Source organism: Natator depressus, chromosome 23 (assembly GCF_965152275.1).
Source record: "Natator depressus isolate rNatDep1 chromosome 23, rNatDep2.hap1, whole genome shotgun sequence".
Lineage (NCBI taxonomy): Eukaryota > Metazoa > Chordata > Testudines > Cheloniidae > Natator > Natator depressus.
The window spans coordinates 16028816-16044975 of record NC_134256.1 but is presented as its reverse complement, the minus strand read 5'-3'; positions in this window follow the sequence as shown (position 1 = coordinate 16044975).

Sequence of the window (16160 nt, the reverse complement as noted above, 5' to 3'; positions counted from 1 at the left end):
ACCAATTTCTTTAAGCATAAGCATCCGATGAAGTGAGCTGTAGCTCACGAAAGCTTATGCTCAAATAAATTGGTTAGTCTCTAAGGTGCCACAAGTCCTCCTTTTCTTTTTGCAGATACCGACTGACACGCTGCTACTCTGAAATCTGATACCAGAAGGGATCTGCTGGCCTAAGCCCGGCACCGTCCAGCCCAACATGTGGCTCTCCGTGCACATGCAGCCAATCTGTCACCTCCAGGGAAAACAGCCACCTCGGCCAATGTGTGAGCACGACCCAGCACCCACTTGGGAATGGGATGGGGCAAAGAAGAGCCGGAGACAGCCCTTCCTGGATGGGCACCGACACTGCCATTGCAGTGCAGGGATTCCAGCACACAACCTGTCCCGCACACAGAGCACCCCAGAACCCTGTAATCCCTCCCTCCACATTGCCAGGCTGGGCTGGGAGCCAGGACCCCAACCCCCAGGAGAGAAAAGAGCCAGGAGCCTCTGTGTACAGGGGAATTGTCTCCCCCAAAGCAGAGCAGGGTCCCAGCCAGAAGGGGTGGCTCAGAGATGTTATCTCCCAGCAGGGCAAGGCTCCCCAGCACCCCATCCTGCAGAATCCCAGCTCCTGAGATAGAGTGACCGGCCCCCTGTGCATGGAGACATGAGGTCTGGCCCCTGGCACTGAAATAAAGTCATTTACTGCTCCCCCAACCCCGGGGTGTCTGTCCTGGTCTCTCTCTGGAGCTTCAGTTCTCTGTTGCCTCAGTCCCTGCAGTAGGGTCCCCCACTTTATACATCACCCGGCTCCCTCCCCCAGCTCTCACCCCCTCCCCAGTAGCTGATCCCATCTCTGTAGGGATGGACCCTACTGTCCTGGATCCCATCTGCCCCCTTGGACCTTCTCCCCAGCTCTCCTGGCCCCTGCTGGGTCACCAGGAGGATTTTTCTCCACCCCCCCTCCATCACCTCTCCTCAGCCTGGGTGGGAGGGAGTGTCTCCCAGCACCCCAGTCTCTGAAGAGCCCCCAGAATCCTCCCAGAATTTCCAGAGCATTCTCTGCCCTATATATCCCCTGGGTGGCTCCTGCCCCTACCTATGGAGCTGCCCCTCAGGCCATCGGGGGCAGAATTGTTCTTCCCAACCCTACTGAGCCATGGCAGCACGAGCTGGTGTGTGTGGGGGGTGATGCTCTGTACCTCGGGGGAACATCCTACACCCCCATGTTCATCCTTGTAAAATGACTGTGTGGTATCCAATCCAAAGTTTGTCAGGTCGGCTGTCTTCGGATGGAGAATCCAGTATGTCCTTTGGTCCATTGTTCCAGTGTTAAATACTCTCTCTCTTAACAAATTGTTGCTTTATTTTCAGTCTGAATTTGTTTGGCTTCAACTTCCAGGCAATGCATCTTGTTATACCTTTCAAAAGTGTTGCATTCTAATAGTTGATGTTTAACATCCTCGCTAGGTGCAGCTGGAATAGAAAGTATTTCACTATTACTGTAGGATATGGATACGTCATTTCACTGCTTCCCAAATACAGAACAGAAATATTTGTAACACTTCTCCTTTTTCTGCATCATGATTTACAGTTGTACCATCCTCATCTCCAACTGCACTAAAACTGATTGCTAGGATATTTTGTTTTCCATATGTTTCAAGAACTCCTTATTGTCCTTATCCTAAAATGCCATAGATTTTTCATTGATATTGTTAGATTTTTCTTATCAAGTGTCTACAATTCCTAACTCCTCAGTTGCACCTATTGAGATGAAGTTCCCCATTTCCTAGTTGTTTAATATTATCATTTGTTATTTCTGCTTTCACTTCCACTGATAACCAGGATGGGGGTTTAGCTGAAGAAGCCACTTTCACAATTTGCTGAATTTTGTGTTTTGGGGGCATCTGATACATCTTAAACCACGTCCCAGCATGGGTCACATTTAGGGTTGCCAACTTTCTATTTGCAGACAACCGGACCTTCCTTCCCTGCCTCTTTCCCAAAGTCCCTGCCCCTTTCCCACCGCTTTTCACAAGACCCCGCCCCTGCCCCATCCTTTCCCTCAAGCCCCTACCCCGTTCGCTCCTCTCCTCCCCACCCCACCCCCCCGCTGTTCTCTCTCCTCCCCCTTCCTTGTAGCTGGCTCCTCTCCTCTCCACTTCCCTTCTCCACTCCCACTGGGATCCCTCTGTCAGGGAGCTGCAGCCTGACATGAAGTCTCCTGCCTGCCCAGATGCAGGTAGGAGGCGGCCCCAGCTGAGCGGGGTCTGGCTCGGGTTGATGACCCGGCACCTCTCCCTTCCCGCCCGCAGTAACCAGACTATTGGTGTCTGGTCAGTACATCTGACTGGACATTGCCAAGTCCCCTTTTTGACTGGACTTTCTGGTTGAAAATTGGGTACCTGGCAACCCTAGTCACATTTTAATCGGTCAAAACAAGGTCTAATATCCAATTACCCTGACTAGGTTGCAATATTTATTTTTATTTACTCTGGGATGAAAGATGCGAATGTAGCCCCTGATCTAACTGCAGCCGTCAGGGACTCCAGAATGACCTGAGGGGAGCTGAGATCAGAATCTAGCCCTGTTGCCTTTGCAGGCGATGGGTGACTCTGGCTTGACCCCGGGCAACCTGATCAGGGTGCAGGATATTGTTTCCATTTTGGAGTGAAGGTTCAGGTCTCAGCTCCTCTTTTCCCTGACTCAGCTCCCCATTATTAATACAAACGTTCCCCCAGCCCTCTGGCCCCTTTGGTACTCAGCGCCCAGCCTCTCAAGCTGCCTGAACAGCCAACTCACCCTTGTCTCCGATCCTGCCCCACTGACACAAGTGCTGGCCTCAGACCCTCGCCCAAGCTGGCACTCATGGAGAAAAAGGGCAGTGAGCTCACACCACATGATGGGACAGTGAGGGACCCCTCAGTGCTGCTCCAAATACCCCAGTCCCCAGCTCCATGGAGCCTGATGCCCCAGGAGCTCAAATGAGGAACTGAGCAGGGGGCTGCAGGCACAGGGAGCCTGTGATGCTCAGTGAGAGCAAACCAAGGTCCCTGCCACTCCCAACAAACCACATCCCCATAAACTGCTGCCCACATCTCTGTGCTGCACAGGGGACACCCAGGGGAACTGGGGGGATGAGCTGTGTTAATTCCACCAATCTGACCAGACCAGAATCTGGGTGCAAGCTGTTACCCCCAACTCTGCTGGATCTGGGACTGTAGGGGTCTGGTGGTCAGAGCATGTGTTACACTGCAGACCAGGGATGGTTTTAAAAATGGAATTTTATTAAACTTAATGTCCAACTCCCCAAACAAACGCAGGCTGCAACCCGCTGGGTCCCCCGGAGAACGACAGAAACCCTCCTGGGGGTGCAGCTTGCATCCCCACTGTTCCTCTTTAGCCTCGCTAGCAGATCTCCAAACCCTTAAAGGGACAGGGCACAGCCTTAGAGATAAAGGATGCAGGTATGTAGAACCCTGACATTCCCGTATCAGTGCTACACTCCTCCTGTGGAGATATAATATCCCCCAAATATTCCCATTAACAAAATATAAAACATTCCGTCCAGCCATTTGGCTTATTAGCAGACACCTACGACTTCCACAAGCTCGTGCTTTCGGTCTCAGATGAGCTTTTGTCTTGCTCCTTTTTCATCAGATCTGGAAACTTTTGCATCTCTCTTTGGTTTAATTCACATTAAGCAGGCAATGTCTGTGTCAAGGCTTGTTCCATTGCCCAACCAAATCGCCAGTTCTGAACAGTTTAAATCCCCAGAGATCCTCAGATCTTATGAGATACCAGCTCCCACATGGTAAGCAGTATAACCATGCAACACAAAGTCATTAGACATAAAAAACATCTACTCAAGAAACATAAAACTAACTATGTAGCGCTATCGACCCCTTTTGTAGAGCAATATCGAAACCAGAAGCCAATGTCTCTTCATTTACATTAATCTTGGAGAGAATGCAGGAGAAGATACAGGAATAGGTACGAGGTACAGCATGTAAACACAAGGATAAAGCCATGGTGCATTCACCAGTAGCTGGAATTAGACACTGATGAGTAGGTTCATAGGTCAGTGTCTGGGGGGCTCTTCCCTCTCTAGTCAGAGGACCTCATGTGACAATGGGTTGTTCTCGAGATCTGTCCTCTTGTGCACCGATGGTTTCCGGGTCCATGGTCACATTTTGCCATTCATGTCTTTCATTGGCTGATGTGGATGTCACATCAGACTAGTCATCTGTCTTCAAGTTTACAAGATCAACAACATCCCCATTTCCCAGCCGTGGAAGGAATGTTTCTGCCTCTGAATTCAGAGTCACCATGCCATGGGTACCATGTTGTTTGTCTTCGCTCTCACGATCACAATCACTGGAGTCCAAATTCTGTCCTTAGAGAGGCTTGGTCTACACTACAGCCTCCTTCAGTATCACTTACGTCACTCAGGGGTGTGATTAATCCACACCCTCTGAGTGACATAGTTATACCGACCGTAACCCCCTGTGTAGACAGTGCTCTCCCGCCGACATAGCTACTGCCTCTCGCAGGGGTGGACTTATTACGCTGACAGGAGAGCGCTCTCCCATCAGCATAGAGCATCTTCACCAGACGCGCCACAGTGGAGCAGCTGCATCGGTGCCTCTGTGCGCTTCTAGCAGAGACTCGCCCTTAGATTCCAGTTTTGCTTATTTCCCTTGATCTCTGCATCTTCTGCCGTGGCGCTGTGCAGCACAGTGTCATCTCCAAGGGCAAGAAAACCCAGAGAAGCAAAAACTTGTGGTGACAAACTCTACCACCTCCTTCTCCACCTTCTGCCTTTACTCTGTGAACTCTCCCCTTTCCTTTCATCTTCTAACATGAATTTTATCTTCCCAATAGGATGTTAGTTTGCCTGGTCCCCTTCCTGACAAGTACTCCTGTCCCCCGGCCAGAGGGCAGCACCGTACGCTTTCTGACCATAATGATTCGTACCACGAATAGCAGAGTTTTGAGAACATATTGAGGCCAGTTCATAAACGTCTTTCAATTGCTGTTTCTGTGTCTCAGCATATTCTTTATGCTTCCTAGGTGCAGATTCAGAGTTCATAGGTAGAGCAAATGCAATGACAATAGACAAATGTGATTATCTTCAAGATAATAAATAGAAGGGTGGGAACTCGTAGCATCATTTTGTGTACAGTTATAGGCATAGATGGTCTTATGGTCTTATTAAGGGAGTCCTTCCAGTCTGATTTTTGTTCTTCTGGCAAGGTTATCAATGTAGCCAGCAGAATTTGATTCAGCCTTTCGACTTGCCCATTGCCCTGTGGCTGGTATGGGGTTATGGGAGAAGTTTAAATCTTACTGTAGTACTCTACCCTTTGGAAAAAAAAACTATTTTCAAACTCTGCTCCTTATTGATGATGGATTCTTTTGGGGAAATCAAATCTTAAAACAAACTAATTGAAGATCTTGTCTGTCACTGTCTTTCCTGAGTTTTTGGTGGTAGGGTAGACTTTGACAAACCAAGTAAAGTGATCCACCGAGGCTCAGATGTATTCCTATCTTTCTTTGCTTCTTCCTAGATGGAAGAAGCCTATGGCTACAAGTACAAATGCTTCTGTTGTAACTAAGTAAATAAGGTGCCGCCAGACTCCTTGTTGTTTTTGTGGATACAGACTAACACGGCTACCCCCCGGTACTTGTTGTAACTATGGTAGTTAGATGAAATCTGGTACGCTGGTGAGGTTTCTTTTGCTTGGTGCACACACAAACTCTAGTGACACAATGTTCGATGTTCAACATCCTCCTGTGTTCTCTTGGTTAATTGGTTTGTGCCCCAAAAACTTATACTGAAGCATTTTAGCAATAGCTGGATCTTTCTTCTGAGTTGCCAAAATGTCTTCTCCTGGAATAAGTTTTATGGTGGATGTAATGCCCATGAAGGAGACTTCTACTGCCAAAGGATTGGTAGTAATAACTACTAACCTGGACACCTTGCCATCAGTTTGTATATCCAAGGAGTTTGACTGCTTTAACAACACCTGTGTTCGTCTCTTCTGTGCATCCTGTCACTATCAAGGGGAATTCCTGATAAAGCATTAGATTTCCCTAGATGATATTTAACTACAGTAGAACCTCAGAGTTACGAACACCTTGGGAAAGGAGGTTGTTCGTAACTCTGAAATGTTCGTAATGCTGAACAAAATGTTATGGTTGTTCTTTCAAAAGTTTACAACTGAGCATTGACTTAATAGAGCTTTGAAACTTTACTATGCAGAAGAAAAATCCTGCTTTCCCTTTATTTTTTAAGCAGTTTATGTTTAATACACTACTGTACTGTACTTGTTTTTTCTCTCTCTGTTGCTGCTGCCTGATTGTGTACTTCAGGTTCCAAATAAGGTGCATGGTTGGCTGGTCAGGTCATAACTCTGATGTTCATAACTCAGGTTTTCTACCCTATGAAGTTAAAGTCAGATGATTCTGCAACCCACCGGTGGACTATGGGGTTCAGCCTGGCAGTGGTGGAGATGTAGATTAGCACATTATTATCTCTGTTAACTGTGAAGGATTGTGCATCGCAGATTTAGTCTACTAAATAAATAAATGGTCAGTTTTCGGAGTGGAGAGAGGTAAATAGCAAGGTCCCCAGGGATCTGTACTGGGACCGGTGCTGTTCAACATATTCATCAATGATCTGGGAAAGGGGGTACACAATTTTGGCAGGCTCAGCTTAGTTTTTCACTCCAGCTAGCTCCTGAAGCTCAATCCTGGGCAAATTGCCCTGATTACAGTTTCCATTATCTCTGTCTCAGTGGTCCCCTTGGGAACACCATTTGCAATTTGATAAGCCAAACTGCTTTGGTTTAGCCTGTCCTTTTGCAGGGAGTTCCTAAACTGTCCTGTTATTTTAAAGTCTTTCTTTAACACTGGTTTTCTTTTCTGGGATGGGATTGACAGATCTTTTGCTCCTCTTTTGCTGTAGCAATGGCTTGTAAAATCTTCTCTCCTAGTGCCAGCAATGTAAGACAATCCCTGATTTTCCAGCGGGTTTGGCTCTTCACTATTGAAATGAATTCTTATATATTTGGGTAAGGTCAAAGAGCTTTTGGCTGCAGTTTCACTGTGATGTGTCCCAGAAATGCCCAGGGAGTCACAGACTTCTCTTAAATGCTCATCCTTTAGCTGGTATCAGAGTCCTCCTACCTCCACTACTGGTCTTTTAACTCTCTCCCAGCCAAAGCGCTTGCAACCAATGAAATCTTCCCTGGCAGCTTTCTCTGGAGCAGTCTGCAGCAGTTTGGTGGGTTCATCTCTTGGAGAGGTCAGATCATTGCAATTCAGCCTCTCCTGTCTGGGCTCACCAAATCTTACACTCCCGGAGCAGGGGCAGTTTGAATAGTGGAGTCTTATTAAACTTAGTATCCACAGAACAAACAAGAGCTTCAAGCCTTTTCTGGTTCCCTTGGGAGTGCTACACTGCAGCTGAATTGAGCCGAGGCAAACGTATGGCTCCTCTCAGAGAGTGCACTAAAGACACGAAGTGATGGGGCTTGTTTCCCTTCTGGGGAGCTGCATTCACTCAGCTGGGGGGGAGGGATAGCTCAGTAGTTTGAGCATTGGTCTGCTAAACCCAGGATTGTGAGTTCAATGCTTGAGGGAGCCATTTAGGGATCTGTGGCAAAAAGTGGGGATTGGCCCTGCTTTGAGCAGGGGGTTGGACTAGATGGCCTCCTGAGGTCCCTTCCAACCCTGATATTCTATGATAGTAGTATAAGGGCCCTATCATCAATCAAACCCTGACCCCGCCCCTTGACCCCTTAGCCCCACCCACCGGAAGTCCCACCCCATGGGTTATTACTTCCGGGGTCAAGGCTGCCACATGACCGGAAGCAACGTATGTCATGTGACACCCACCCCACCCCTTGACCCCTTTAACCCCACCCCTTGACCTCTGCCCCCCCCCCACCGGAAGTCCTGCCCCATGGGGTATTACTTCCAGGGTCAAGGCTGCCACGTGACCGGAAGCAAGGTATGTCATGTGAACCCTCTAACAACTCCTCCCACTGCCCTCTACCAATCAGGATGGGTTTCGCCCCGTAGGACTTCCCCCCCAAGAGGAGCTTTGACCAATCAGGGCGAGTTCCGGAGCGGGGTGTCTTCTCCGGAAGTGGGTCTTGTGACCCCTCTAACAACTCCTCCCCCCCCCACCCTCTACCAATCAGGATGGGTTTTGCCCCGTAGGACCTCCCAGAGAGGAGCTTTGACCAATCAGGGCGAGTTCCGGAGCGGGGTGTCCTCTCTGGAAGTGGGTCTTGTGACCCCTCTAACAACTCCTCCCCCCACCCCGCTACCAATCAGGAGGGGTTTTGTTCCGATAGGACCAAGAGGAGATTTGACCAATTAGGGTGAGTTCCGGGGGCGGGGTGACCCGTCCGGAAATGATTCGTGTGACCCCTCTAACAACTCCTCCCACCAACCTCTACCAATCAGGCCGGCCCGAGAGCAGATTTGACCAAAATAGGGCAGGTTCTGGGATGGGGTGAACCACCCAGAAGAGGGGCGTATGACCCCTCTGCCAATCAGAGCGCAGCACCATCACCCCATAAGGCCCAGCGTCGGGCAGAAGAGGCTGTCTTTTACCAAGAGCGCGTGTTTTAGAAATTGTGGAGACATGGACTCCTTCACCACCCCCGTGAGAACTTCGGACTTTGTTTTAGCCCCGAGGGCCTTTGGACTTGTATGGAGAAAGCGCTACATCAGCGAGAGTTCTGAGGAGGACCCTTTGGCCCAGCCGTTGATGGACACACCGGAAACCGACCCCGAAACCCGGCTGCTTGTGAGGCACCACGATGAGCGTGATGGCCTCTTGTTGTCCACCCCCCGAGAGGTGGAAGGTGATCACGGCTTGGGGGAGTTACGGGCGGACAAGGTGAATGAAAAAGACGTGGCTCAGGTAAATGAATGTTTAAGAAGTGACGGTCGGGGTGGGGGTGTGTAATGGGGGTGGGGGTGGGGGGGGAGGGCTAGGAACCAGGGATTGTGTAAATCAAAAACCAAGCAGTGGTGTGCTTACGCTGTTTCTTTTTTGAAAAAAAAAATCTCTCAACAGCTCGATGATGCCTTTCTAGAGGACCCGGAGACTCTGGACAGCGTTGCACCAAGCAGCGAAGATGAACCGGGCCCACCTTGTTTTTGCTCAACGCCAATACAAAATGTTGAAGAGGACTCCGAGGATGACGGCTATGAGGAGTTTAGGAGGAGGCTAGGCATGGAACTGACTGAGCCAGTGCCACGTCGTGAGCGTAACAAAGTCACAAACAAACAAAAGTTATTCCTCCCCGCAAAGTCAGAGAAGATGAGCGACGGTGGGTTTTACATTACTTTGCCCAGCAACGCCAGCTCTGCAGTTTTTCCCCAAAACACCAGCTCGAACTTTACAATACGGCTAATTAAGCCCTTGGATCTCCCGGGTGCCTGGGAGGTGGGGTTAGTGGAAATACAACACCCGCACAGCTGGAACACTATCAACGAAGACACCCCTTTTGAAGTCACCTTTGGAGATATGGCATGGAGTTTCATCCTACGACGAGGTTATTACGCGTCCATACCCGAATTACTGGATCATATGAACAGTATCATAGCTCGTCACCCCGGACCGCCTGAGATGGTCATGAACTATGACCCTGTGGGTAGAAAAATTAGACTTAAATCCGCCGCTTTTACTTATATGTTTTCTACCAGCGGGGAGCTAGCTAACATTCTGGGCTTGGGCCCCAAACACAGCGTCCAAAAATTCCCTTTCTCGGCAGACATTACAGGGGTTTTTAATTCCTTGTATCTGTACACGGATATCGTAGAACATCAGTTTGTGGGGGATTTTTCTGTTCCCCTGTTACGTTGTGTCCCCGTCCAAGGAAGGAACAACGAGTTTGTCACCATCACCTACGATAAACCTCATTACGTCCCTATCAGTAAACACCACATCGACACAATTACCATTGAAATAAAGACAGATCAGAACAAAAGCGTCTCATTTCGCTTTGGCAAGGTGATCATCAAGCTACACCTGCGCCCCCGGAGAGAGCGAGTTTTCTAAAAAAGCAAAACAGTATTATGGCGATCCTAAAAAATTACGGCGACCCCAACGTCTACAGAAACTATTACAAAGCCCAGGCGGGATACGCCCTTCCCGGATACCATGGGGCCCCCGTGATGTATGGGGCAGGCGTGGGTGGAATATTCCGTAGCCTCTTTCGAAAAGCCGTACCGCTTTTGAGGAGGGGGCTAGAGATTATTAAACCCCACGTAAAAACCGCCACTCAAAACATAGCTAAAGACGTGGTAGGTCACGTCTCCCGCGCTGTTCTGGAGAAGGTGGGGAACACAGCTTCACAGGAAGGATCGGGGCTGATGTACATTAAAAGGAGGAAGAAGAGAAAGAGAAATGTGTCATACCCGCGACGCGCAGGTCCCCCGAAACCCTTTAAAAGAAGGGCTTTGACCCGCAGGGTCGGCCATAAGCGAAAGTCCAAGAGGAAGCCTGGGTGAAAGAGGAAACACTCGCCGGCTGATACGAGAGATATATTTTAATCAACATGGCTTTCGTTCACTGCGGGTCTGAAGAATGCACCAAATCCGAACTAGACTTGTTCCAAATAGCCCCTACGCAGACCAGCATTGAGAAAAGCATCTACATCGAGGTGCCACCTCTGTCGGCCGTTACGGAGTCTGCCCCCATTGACTTCTTTATAGCAGGGAATGGCGTAGATTATATGGATTTAAACAACACACTGCTGTACCTGTGTTGCAAGATTGTAAAAGGAGACGGAACTGAATTCGCCGCGGACGCCGAGATGGGCCTGGTGAATTACCCAGTGGCCTCTATTTTTAGTCAGCTGGATGTCACGCTGGGAGACCGCCTTGTAAGCCAAAGCAACGACTGTTACCCTTACAGGGCCTTTATAGAATCGGTGCTCAATTACAGCAACGACACCCTCGCCACGCAATTTTCCGCTGGCCTCTTTTACAAAGACACTGCCGGACAACAGGAAGACATAGACTTGGATGGCGAGAATCTAGGGTTTGTGAGGCGTGCAAAGCTGACCGCTCAAAGCAGAACAGTAGAGCTTCTGGGTCATCTACACAGCGACCTGTTTTTTCAAGAAAAACTATTGTTGAACGGAGTGGATGTGAAAATTAAACTGACGCGCAGTAAAGATCCTTTCTGTTTAATGGGCAGCGGAACCGAAGGCTTTAAACTGCGCATTCTATCAGCATCCCTTTTGTGAAGAAAGTACGTGTGGCCCCGAGCGTTCGTCTCGGGCACGCCGAGGCCCTGCTTACCGCTAATGCCAAATACCCCGTGGACCGTGTGGGAATGAAAGTGTTTAGCATCCCTGCGGGCAGCAGGGTCAGTAACCAGAAGAACCTGTTCTTGGGACAGTTGCCCAAAATGCTTGTCCTGGGGTTCGTGGATAACGATGCCTTTAGCGGAAGTTACGCTAAAAATCCCTTTCATTTTAAGCATTACGATATTAATTTTGTGGCCTTGTATGTGGATGGTGAGCAGATACCGACCAAGCCTCTGCAACCAGACTTCGAGGCAGGACGCTGCGTGAGAGAATACATGAATCTGGTACAGACGGCCGGTAAACACATGAAAGATCGTTCTCTGTTAATCGACCGTGAGGAGTTTGCACAGGGTTACACCATGTTTGCCTTTGACCTGTCCCCCGACCAGGAATGCGCCGATCACTATTCCCTGATTAAAACCGGGAACCTGAGAGCAGAAATTCGTTTTGGGAAGGCTTTAACCATTACCGTCAATATGATCGTGTATGGGGTTTTTGACAACGTCATAGAGATAAATCAGAGGAGAACTGTTCTGTTTGACTACATGTGAACATGGACACCGTGCAGCTCTCACGTGTCTTATCAACAGACCCTTACACGAAAAAGAATTTCTTAGACGTGTTTCCCTGCGATTGGCTATCCTGGCGGCAAGCTGTCTCAGAGACCTCTAGGTTTGGTGGTCTACACACATCCACACAGCCGACCGGGTGAACACTGGCTTGCCGTGTATCTGGTGGAGCGTAACCTTGGAGAGTTTTTTGACTCATACGGGCATCCCCCGAACAGTGTGTTCTTTCCTAAAAGCATTATGAAATTTTTAAACAAAAATGCCACAGACATTGTGTTTCACAACAGACAATTACAAGACCCCAGCTCCGTTGCCTGCGGCTATCACTGCGTGTTTTTCTTACACCATCGTAGCAAGGGTTTATCTTTTGACCGGATTTTAAAATTGTATTCTAATGACTTAGTGCAAAACGACCGGATGGTGATGAATTTTGTAAAAAATAAATTTAAATACTTGGCCATGCCTAGCCTTGCTCAAAGCATGTTTCAACAAGCCCAGACATGCGTATCTTGCAACGATTTTCATAGTCATGTTACCCAATAAAGCACCCCAGGTGGGGAGTTTAAAGACAATCGATGTTTGGCGTGGTTTTTTTAAAAAAAAAACAAAACACAATGACCCAATTCAGAAATGTTTTATTTAAAGCAAAACATTACCAGTTTTAAAAAAAAATAGAATGTGAAAAAGATCACAAACTGAGCCATTCGGCTCTTTTAGCCAATTTTCGTTTTTTAGATGGCAAAAAAGGGGTCACTGTTTCTTGGTCAACACCGGTGTCGGCGATTGAGGCCTTGAGGCGTTCCAAAAGATCTCTGTTGGTCGCGTTGCCCATGATGGAAGATGGCATGTTCAGTTCCGCCATGGCATTCATAAACACATCCCATCTTTTAGGTACATGTCTGCTAGGAACAGAGCGCGTCTGGGTGACGGCCCTGACTAAGTCGAGCATGTTAGAACCATTAACCACAGAGCCTTTGTACACAAAAGACCCTTTATCGGTCCATGAAGAAATGTTTTTATCTTGGCCCAGCTTATTTAGCAATACTGATGCATTTTTCTTATAACGCTTATTCACGTTATCCAACACCTCCTGAGCAACAGAGTCTGAGGTCTTTGGTGTTTTGGAGGGTTTGGCAGTCACACTCTGTTCCTGTTCTGGTAGAAACAGACTTAGTTTTCCTTTGTCCACATCGCTCTGCTTCACATACGTTAGGTACCTTTGAAGCACGGTGCTGTAAAGTTTAGCCTTTTCATATTCACCTAAGTCAGTTCTTTGAAGAACAGATTTCATTTCAGCATCCAGTAAGCGAGTTGCAGTCGTTCTGATATTTTCCTCTGCCGGAGGGGGAGCACTTAATTGCTCCAACTGCCGGCTGGGCACCAGGTACATTTTTTCTGCATACTCCATTATCGATTAGTTAAAAGCCCCGTTATCAGAGGGATAGCAAAACTTAACAGGGGTCCTATAAACCCCCCAGACTGCTTCACCAGACGCTTCTTTCTTTTAAGTGAAACCCTTTTATTACACAAAGTTTTTATAAGCGTGTGTTTCTTTTTCAGCACACGCACTTGCTTCGGTGTTAAAGGTATGTTTCCTTTTAAGGTGTTGAGCGCTATTTCTGAGATGGCTGCTACTAGATCGTCAGAGGCCGAGCACAGTATAGCCCTCCTTTGCTGTGGGGACGATTTGCTAAGTAATTTTAAAAGGCCCAGGTTTCTTTTCACGCAGCTAGACATGTTTTCAGGCAGCAACCCCGGCTGCTAAAAAGGGACCTGCCAATAATTCATCTCTTTTTATACCGGGCTGTTGTTCTTTTTAAAGTATAAACTGCCGGCCAGTCTGGAGGGAAAAGACCAGTTCTTAGCCTATAAGCTTCTGGTGTGGAAGCATTTAAATCCACCACCAGGTAGCCATAAGGCCTTTTGGTAGCATCCTCAAAAGCTTCAAGAAAGAACTGAGCTTTGCCGGGGTACATTTGCCGAGCGAGTGTAGCAATTTGACAGCCCCGCCCCTTGACCTCTTAGCCCCACCCACCGGAAGTCCCGCCCCATGGGTTATTACTTCCGGGGTCAAGGCTGCCACATGACCGGAAGCAAGGTGTGTCATGTGACACCCACCCCACCCCTTGACCCCTTTAACCCCACCCCTTGACCTCTGCCCCCCCCCCCACCGGAAGTCCTGCCCCATGGGGTATTACTTCCAGGGTCAAGGCTGCCACGTGACCGGAAGCAAGGTATGTCATGTGAACCCTCTAACAACTCCTCCCACTGCCCTCTACCAATCAGGATGGGTTTCGCCCCGTAGGACTTCCCCCCCAAGAGGAGCTTTGACCAATCAGGGCGAGTTCCGGAGCGGGGTGTCCTCTCCGGAAGTGGGTCTTGTGACCCATCTAACAACTCCTCCCCCCCCCACCCTCTACCAATCAGGATGGGTGTTGCCCCGTAGGACCTCCCAGAGAGGAGCTTTGACCAATCAGGGCGAGTTCCGGGGTGGGGGTGTCCTCTCTGGAAGTGGGTCTTGTGACCCCTCTAACAACTCCTCCCCCCACCCCGCTACCAATCAGGAGGGGTTTTGTTCCGATAGGACCAAGAGGAGATTTGACCAATTAGGGTGAGTTCCGGGGGCGGGGTGACCCGTCCGGAAATGATTCGTGTGACCCCTCTAACAACTCCTCCCACCAACCTCTACCAATCAGGCCGGCCCGAGAGCAGATTTGACCAAAATAGGGCAGGTTCTGGGATGGGGTGAACCACCCAGAAGAGGGGCGTATGACCCCTCTGCCAATCAGAGCGCAGCACCATCACCCCATAAGGCCCAGCGTCGGGCAGAAGAGGCTGTCTTTTACCAAGAGCGCGTGTTTTAGAAATTGTGGAGACATGGACTCCTTCACCACCCCCGTGAGAACTTCGGACTTTGTTTTAGCCCCGAGGGCCTTTGGACTTGTATGGAGAAAGCGCTACATCAGCGAGAGTTCTGAGGAGGACCCTTTGGCCCAGCCGTTGATGGACACACCGGAAACCGACCCCGAAACCCGGCTGCTTGTGAGGCACCACGATGAGCGTGATGGCCTCTTGTTGTCCACCCCCCGAGAGGTGGAAGGTGATCACGGCTTGGGGGAGTTACGGGCGGACAAGGTGAATGAAAAAGACGTGGCTCAGGTAAATGAATGTTTAAGAAGTGACGGTCGGGGTGGGGGTGTGTAATGGGGGTGGGGGTGGGGGGGGGAGGGCTAGGAACCAGGGATTGTGTAAATCAAAAACCAAGCAGTGGTGTGCTTACGCTGTTTCTTTTTTGAAAAAAAAAATCTCTCAACAGCTCGATGATGCCTTTCTAGAGGACCCGGAGACTCTGGACAGCGTTGCACCAAGCAGCGAAGATGAACCGGGCCCACCTTGTTTTTGCTCAACGCCAATACAAAATGTTGAAGAGGACTCCGAGGATGACGGCTATGAGGAGTTTAGGAGGAGGCTAGGCATGGAACTGACTGAGCCAGTGCCACGTCGTGAGCGTAACAAAGTCACAAACAAACAAAAGTTATTCCTCCCCGCAAAGTCAGAGAAGATGAGCGACGGTGGGTTTTACATTACTTTGCCCAGCAACGCCAGCTCTGCAGTTTTTCCCCAAAACACCAGCTCGAACTTTACAATACGGCTAATTAAGCCCTTGGATCTCCCGGGTGCCTGGGAGGTGGGGTTAGTGGAAATACAACACCCGCACAGCTGGAACACTATCAACGAAGACACCCCTTTTGAAGTCACCTTTGGAGATATGGCATGGAGTTTCATCCTACGACGAGGTTATTACGCGTCCATACCCGAATTACTGGATCATATGAACAGTATCATAGCTCGTCACCCCGGACCGCCTGAGATGGTCATGAACTATGACCCTGTGGGTAGAAAAATTAGACTTAAATCCGCCGCTTTTACTTATATGTTTTCTACCAGCGGGGAGCTAGCTAACATTCTGGGCTTGGGCCCCAAACACAGCGTCCAAAAATTCCCTTTCTCGGCAGACATTACAGGGGTTTTTAATTCCTTGTATCTGTACACGGATATCGTAGAACATCAGTTTGTGGGGGATTTTTCTGTTCCCCTGTTACGTTGTGTCCCCGTCCAAGGAAGGAACAACGAGTTTGTCACCATCACCTACGATAAACCTCATTACGTCCCTATCAGTAAACACCACATCGACACAATTACCATTGAAATAAAGACAGATCAGAACAAAAGCGTCTCATTTCGCTTTGGCAAGGTGATCATCAAGCTA